The sequence below is a fragment of the Triticum urartu genome, chromosome 7 (genome assembly GCF_003073215.2).
Source record: "Triticum urartu cultivar G1812 chromosome 7, Tu2.1, whole genome shotgun sequence".
NCBI classification, from domain to species: Eukaryota; Viridiplantae; Streptophyta; class Magnoliopsida; order Poales; family Poaceae; genus Triticum; species Triticum urartu.
The window spans coordinates 653,442,653-653,450,802 of NC_053028.1; positions in this window are offsets into that span (position 1 = coordinate 653,442,653).

The following is an 8,150-nucleotide window of genomic DNA, read 5'->3' on the forward strand; positions in this document are numbered from 1 at the left end:
GTGTTGTTCTTTTATCTCTCTTGCTATTTTGGTTGAACTTCTTTATTGTGTGCTTGTGTGAGCTACTTGTGAGATACTTGTTGATCATGTGGTTGATCATATGCTACATTAATGTTTGATTGAATGATGCTATCCTTTACATTCCTTATATGATCATTCACTTGCTTGGTGATGAGTGCACGCTTTTAATCTCTATCATTTTAAGCTTTCCACCAAGATGTATGTGACATGGAAGAGTAACCCATGATCCTAATCGATTGTGCATTTGCATTCAGAAGTAAATTTTAAATAATGCACAAATTTAGGGGGAGCTCTTGCTTATCATATACTTCTCAAAGCGACAATGTCTTTTCAATCTCATTTATCATTTGTCGAAGCTTTGATCTATGTGTTGTCATCAATTACCAAAAAGGGGGAGATTGAAAGTGCAACTATCCCTGGGTGGTTTTGGTAATTCCTAACAACATATAGTTCATTGAGCTAATGCTATTTCAAGATAAACATTTCAGGAAAGCTCAATGATTGGCATGGCATGGATGAGAAAAGTGGACCCCTCAAAATGCTAAGGACAAAGAATTGGCTCAAGCTCAAAGCTCAGGACTCTACATATTTTCATTTTAAGTGATCCAAGATCACATTGAGTCCATAGGCAAAGCCAATACTATTAAGAGGGGATGAGGTGTTGCCTAATGGCTTGCTTGCTCAAAGTGCTTAGTGATATGCTTGAAAACCCTCAACTACTTTCTCACATCCACATATGTCCCAAACCAAAAGTCAAACTCGGCCCCACCGAAATTTTCTATCCGGCGCCACCGAGTTCAGTTGTCATAGCCACTGCCAGAAACCCTAGTCTTTTCGGTCTCACCGATAGGGATCTCGTCTCACCGCGATGGGATTGTAATCTGTCTATTTCCCTTCATAACGTTTCGGTCAAACTGAGATGCGCGACCGGTCCCACCAAGATTGCAATGTAAACTCTCTGTTTCCCTTTCGTAACACTTCGGTCCAACCGAGATGAGCGAATCGGTCCCACCGAGTTTGCCTGACCAACTCTTTGTTAGTCCATTACCAAAATTGGGCTCACCGAGTTTGTGTAATCGGTCTCACCGAGATTACGTTATGCCCTAACCCTAACGAAATTGGTCCCACCGAGTTGACATGTCGGTCCCACCGAGAATCCTAACGTTCACATTTTGAACTAAATCGGTCTGACTGAGTTTCATGATTCGGTCCCACCGAGTTTGGTGATTTGTGTGTAATGGTTAGATTTTGTGTGGAGGCTATTTATACCCCTCCACCCACTCTTCATTCATGGACAGAGCCATCAGAACATGCCTACACTTCCAAAACATATTTTCTGAGAGGGAACCACCTACACTTGTGTTGAGGTCAAGATATTCCATTCCAACCACATAAATCTTGATCTCTAGCCTTCCCCAAGTTGCTTTCCACTCAAATCTCCTTTTTACCAAATCCAATCCTATGAGAGAGAGTTGAGTGTTGGGGAGACTATCATTTTGAAGCACAAGAACAAGGAGTTCATCATCAACACACCATTTGTTACTTCTTGGAGAGTGGTGTCTCCTAGATTGGCTAGGTGTCAATTGGGAGCCTCCAACAAGATTGCTGAGTTGAACTAAGGAGTTTGTAAGGGCAAGGCGATCGCCTACTTCATGAAGATCTACCCTAGTGAGGCAAGTCCTTCGTGGGCGACGACCATGGTGGGATACACAAGGTTGCTTCTTCATGGACCCTTCGTGGGTGGAGCCCTCCGTGGACTCGCGCAACCGTTACCCTTCGTGGGTTGAAGTCTCCATCACCGTGGATGTACGATAGCACCACCTATCGGAACCATGGATAAAAAATCCCCGTGTCAACATTGCGTTTGCTCCCTCAAACTCATCCCTTTACCTTCATATGCAATTGTTTTACATTCCGCTGCTATACTCTTAGAATTTCATGTGTAGGTTGATTGCTTGACTTGTGCTTTGTTGCTATAATCTGCCAAGAACTAAAATTGGGAAAAGGCTAGATTTTTATTTGGTCAAGTAGTCTAATCACCCCCCTCTAGACATACTTTTGATCCTACAGATGTAGAGGTAGCGTGCCGACAGCGATCACATCGACTTTGGAACCATTTCCCACGCGCATCGTCACCTCATCCTTAGCCAATCTTCGCTTAATCCGTAGCCCCTGTTTCGAGTTGCAAATATGAGCAACAGAACCAGTATCAAATACCCAGGCGCTACTACGAGCATTAGTAAGGTACACATCAATGACATGCATATCAAATATACCTTTCACTTTGCCATCCTTCTTCTCCGCCAAATACTTGGGGCGGTTCCGCTTCCAGTGACCAGTCCCTTTGCAGTAGAAGCACTCAGTCTCAGGCTTAGGTCCAGACTTGGGCTTCTTCACTTGAGCAGCAACTTGCTTGCCGTTCTTCTTGATGTTCCCCTTCTTCCCTTTAACCTTTTTCTTGAAACTGGTGGTCTTGTTGACCATCAACACTTGATGCTCCTCCTTGATTTCTACCTCCGCAGCCTTTAGCTTTGCGAAGAGCTCGGGAATCGTCTTATCTATCCCTTGCAAATTATAGTTCATCACGAAGCTCTTGTAGCTTGGTGGCAGTGATTGAAGAACTCTGTCAATGACACTATCATCGGGAAGATTAACTCCCAGTTGAGTCAAGTGGTTGTGGTACCCATACATTCTAAGTATATGTTCACTGACAAAACTATTCTCCTCCATTTTGCAGCTATAGAACTTATTGGAGACTTCATATCTCTCAATCCGGGCATTTTCTTGAAATATTAACTTCAACTCCTAGAACATCTCATATGCTCCATGACGTTCAAAATGTCATTGGAGTCCTTGTTCTAAGTCGTAAAGCATGGCACACTGAACTATCGAGTAGTCATCATTTTTGCTCTGCCAGACGTTCATAACATCTGGCGTTGCTCCGGCAGCGGGTTTGTCACCTAGCGGTGCTTCCAGGACGTAATTCTTCTGTGCAGCAATGAGGGAGGATAATCCTCAAGTTACGGACCCAGTCCGTGTAATTGCTACCATCATCTTTCAACTTAGCTTTCTCTAGGAACGCATTAAAATTCAATGGAACAACATCACGGGCCATCTATCTACAACAACACAAACATGCAAAATACTATCGGGTACTAAGTTCATGATAAATTAAAGTTCAATTAATCATATTACTTATGAACTCCCACTTAGATAGACATCCTATAATCATCTAAGTGATCACATGATCCATATCAACTAAACCATGTACGATCATCACGTGAGATGGAATAGTTTTCAATGGTGAACATCACTATGTTGATCATATCTACTACATGATTCACGCTCGACCTTTCAGTCTCAGTGTTCCGAGGCCATATCTGCATATGCTAGGCTCGTCAAGTTTAACCCGAGTATTCTGCATGTGCAAAACTGGCTTGCACCCGTTGTATGCGAACGTAGAGCTTGTCACACCCGATCATCACGTGGTGTCTCGACACGACGAACTGTAGCAACGGTGCATACTCAGGGAGAACACTTGTACCTTGAAATTTAGTGAGAGATCATCTTATAATGCTACCGCCGTACTAAGCAAAATAAGATGCATAAAGGATAAACATCACATGCAATCAATATAAGTGATATGATATGGCCATCATCATCTTGTGCCTTTGATCTCCATAGCCAAAGCACCATCATGATCACCATCGTCACCGGCTTGACACCTTGATCTCCATCGTAGCATCATTGTTGTGTCGCCAACTATTGCTTCTACGACTATCGCTACCGCTTAGTGATAAAGTAAAGCAATTACATGGCGATTGCATTTCATACAATAAAGAGACAACCATATGGCTCCTGCCAGTTACCGATAACTGTGTTACAAAACATGATCATCTCATACAACAATTTATATGATCACGTCTTGAGCATATCACATCACAACATGCCCTGCAAAAACAAGTTAGACATGCTCTACTTTGTTGTTGCAATTTGTACGTGGCTGCTACGGGCTTAGCAAGAACCGTTCTTGCCTACGCATCAAAAACCAAAATACGGTATAGTGATTGCTTTTTGATCTTCAGAAAGAACCCTGTTCATTGAATACGATTCAACTAAAGTTGGAGAAACAGACACCCACTAGCCACCTGTGTGCGAAGCCCGTCGGTAGAACCAGTCTTGCGTAAGCATACGCGTAATGTCGGTCTGAGCCGCTTCATCCAACAATACCGCTGAATCAAGAATCAACTAGTGATGACAAGCAATATGTATATACCCACGCCCAGAACTCCTTTGTGTTCTACTCGTGCATATAACATCTACGCATAAACCTGGCTCGGATGCCACTGTTGGGGAGCGCAGTAATTTCAAAAAATTCCTACGCACACGCAAGATCCATCTAAGTGATGCATAGCAATGAGAGGGGAGAGTGCTGTCCACGTACCCTTGTAGATCGAAAGCGGAAGCATTATGACAACGTGGTTGATGTAGTCGCACATCTTCACGATCCGACCGATCCTAGCACTGAAGGTACGGCACCTCCACGATCTGCACACGTTCATCTCGGCGACGTCCCACGAACTCTAGATCCAGCTGAGGTCGAGGGAGAGTTTCGTCAGCACGATGGCGTGATGATGGTGATGATGAAGTTACCGACGCAGGGCTTCTCCTAAGCTCTACAACGATATGGCCGAGGTGGAAATCTATGGAGGGGGGCACCGCACACGGCTAAACAATCAACTTGTATGTCTATGGGGTGCCCCCTCCCCCGTTTATGAAGGAGTGGAGGAGGAGAGGGTCAGCCCTCTCTATGGCGCGCCCAAGGGGGGGTCCTACTCCCGGTGGGAGTAGGATTCCCCCCTTCCCTAGTCGGAGTAGGATAAGAAGGAAGAGGGAGAGGGAGAGAAGGAAAAGGGGGGCTGACCCCCTTCCCGATTCAGATTGGGCTTGGGGGGGCACCCCCACCTTGGCCGCCTCCTCCTCTCTCCCACTAAGGCCCAATAAAGCCCATTGACTCCCCAGGGGGTTCCGGTAACCCCCCGGTACTCCGGTAAATGCACGAACTCACCCGGAACCATTATGATGTCCAAACATAGCCTTCCAATATATCGATCTTTATCGAACGTTAAGCGTGCGGACCCTACGGGTTCGAGAACTATGTAGACATGACCAAGACTCACTTCTGGTCAATAACCAATAGCGGAACCTGGATGCTCATATTGGTTCCTACATATTCTACGAAGATCTTTCTCGGTCAATCCGCATAACAACATATGTTATTCCTTTTTTCATCAATATGTTACTTTCCTGAGATTCGATCGTCGGTATCTCAATACCTAGTTCAATCTCGTTACTGACAAGTCTCTTTACTCATTCTGTAATGCATCATCCCGCAACTAACTCATTAGTCACATTGCTTACAAGGCTTGTAGTGATGTGCATTACCGAGAGGGCCCAGAGATACCTCTCCGACAATCGGAGTGACAAATCCTAATGTCGATCTATGCCAACTCAACAAACACCATCGGAGACACCTGTAGAGCATCTTTATAATCACCCAGTTACGTTGTGACGTTTGATAGCACACTAAGTGTTCCTCCGGTATTCGGGAGTTGCATAATCTCATAGTCATAGGAACATGTATAAGTTATGAAGAAAGCAATAGCAACAAAACTAAACCATCATCGTGCTAAGCTAACAGATGGGTCAAGTCAATCACATCATTCTCTAATCATGTGATCCATTCATCAAATGACAACTCTTGTCCATGGCTAGGAAACTTAACCATCTTTGATTAACGAGCTAGTCAAGTAGAGGCATACTAGTGACACTCTATTTGTCTATATATTCACACATGTACTAAGTTTCCTGTTAATACAATTCTAGCATGAATAATGAACATTTATCATGATATAAGGAAATATAAATGACAACTTTATTATGGCCTCTAGGGCATATTTCCTTCAGAATACTCGGGTTAAACTTGACGAGCCTAGCATGTACAGACATGGCCTCGGAACACTGGAGACTGAAAGGTCGAACATGAATCATATAGTAGATATGATTAACATAGAGATGTTCACCATTGAAGACTACTCCATCTCACGTGATGATCGGACATGGTTTAGTTGATTTGGATCACGTGATCATTTAGATGACTCGAGGGATGTCTATCTAAGTGAGATTTCTTAAGTAATATGATTAATTGAACTTAATTTATCATGAACTTAGTCCCGATAGTTTTTGCATATCTATGTTGTAGATCAATAGCTCGCGTATAGCTCCCCTGTTTTATTTTTGATAAGTTCCTAGAGAAAACTAAGTTGAAAGATGATAGTAGCAATGATGCTGACTGGGTCCGTGATCTAAGGATCATCCTCATTGCTGCACAGAAGAATTATGTCCTTGATGCACCACTAGGGTGACGAACCTGTTGCAAGAGCAGCTGCAGACGTTATGAATGTTTTGCAAGCTTGGTATGATGACTACTTGATAGTTTAGTGCACCATGCTTTACGGCTTAGAACCAGGACTTCAAAAATGTTTTGAACACCATGGAGAATATGAGATGTTCCAAGAAGCTGAAAATGATATTTCAGACTCATGCCCGTGTTAAGAGGTATGAGACCTCTGACAAGTACTTTGCCTATAATATGGAGGAGAATAACTCAGCTAGTGAGCATGTGCTCAGAATGTCTGGGTACTACAATCACTTGAATCAAGTGGGAGTTAATATTCCAGATAAGATAGTGATTGACAGAGTTCTTTAGTCACTATCACCAAGTTACTAGAACTTCGTAATGAACTATAATATGCAAAGGATGACAAAAACGATTCCCAAGCTCTTCGCGATGCTGAAATCAGCGAAGGTAGAAATCAAGGAATAGCATCAAGTGTTGATGGTTAACAAGACTACTAGTTTCAAGAAAAGCGCAAGGGAAAGAAAGGGAGACTTCAAAAAGAATGGCAAGAAAGTTGCCACTCCCATGAAGAAGCCCAAAGCTAGACCCAAGCCTGAAACTAAGTGCTTCTACTGCAAAGGAAATGGTCACTGAAAGTGGAACTGCCCTAGATACTTGGCGGATAAGAAGGATGGCAAAGTGAACAAATGTATATTTGATATACATGTTATTTATGTGTACTTTACTAGTTTTTATAGCAACCCCTTGGTATTTGATACTCGTTCAGTTGCTAAGAATGGTAACTCGAAACAGGAGTTTCAAAATAAACAGAGACTAGTTAAGGACGAGGTGACGATGTGTGTTGGAAGTAATTCCAAGGTTGATACGATCACCATTGTACACTGCCTCTACCTTCGGGATTAGTTTAGTGTCGAACCTAAATAAATGTTTTTCGGTGTTTGTGTTGAGCATGAATGTGATTAGATCATGTTTATTGCAATGCGATTATTCATTTAACTTAGAGAATAATTGTTGTTTTGTTTGCATGAATAAAACCTTCTATGGTCATACACCCAATGTGAATGGTTTATTGAATCTCGATCGTAGTGATACACATATTCATAATATTGATGCCAAAAGATGCAACGTTGATAATGATAGTGCAACATACTTGTGGCACTGCCGTTTAGGTCATATTAGTGTAAAGCGCATGAAGAAACTCCACACGGATGGACTTTTGGTATCACTTGATTATGTATCATTTGATACTTGTGAACCATGCCTCATGGGCAAGATGACTAAAACTCCATTCTCCGAAACAATGGAGCGAGCCACTGAATCTATTATATAATTAAGACAAGAGGCAAACAAGCCATTATACTGATCCACATAGATTAAATTATCTTGACCACTAATTTTAGATATCAATGGCTGAGATTAAAAGATATAAACGTTACATTCAAATATTGTTATGTGGAAACAATTGGACCTGTCACGTACAAAAATAAAGTAATGCACATCTAATATTCTGTCACGTACATGGTTCTATGATGAAAAGGTGCAACCACACCGTGCATAAGGAGGACACCTAGAAGTTGCAATTCTAACATCATGTACGTGCTACACTAAAAAGAGAAAATAACAAGCACGTGTTCTGTACATGGAAAAAGGGAACAACCAATTCCATTTTGGATTCGTTTTTCCTTTTGCAATAGGTGAGGAGAAAAGA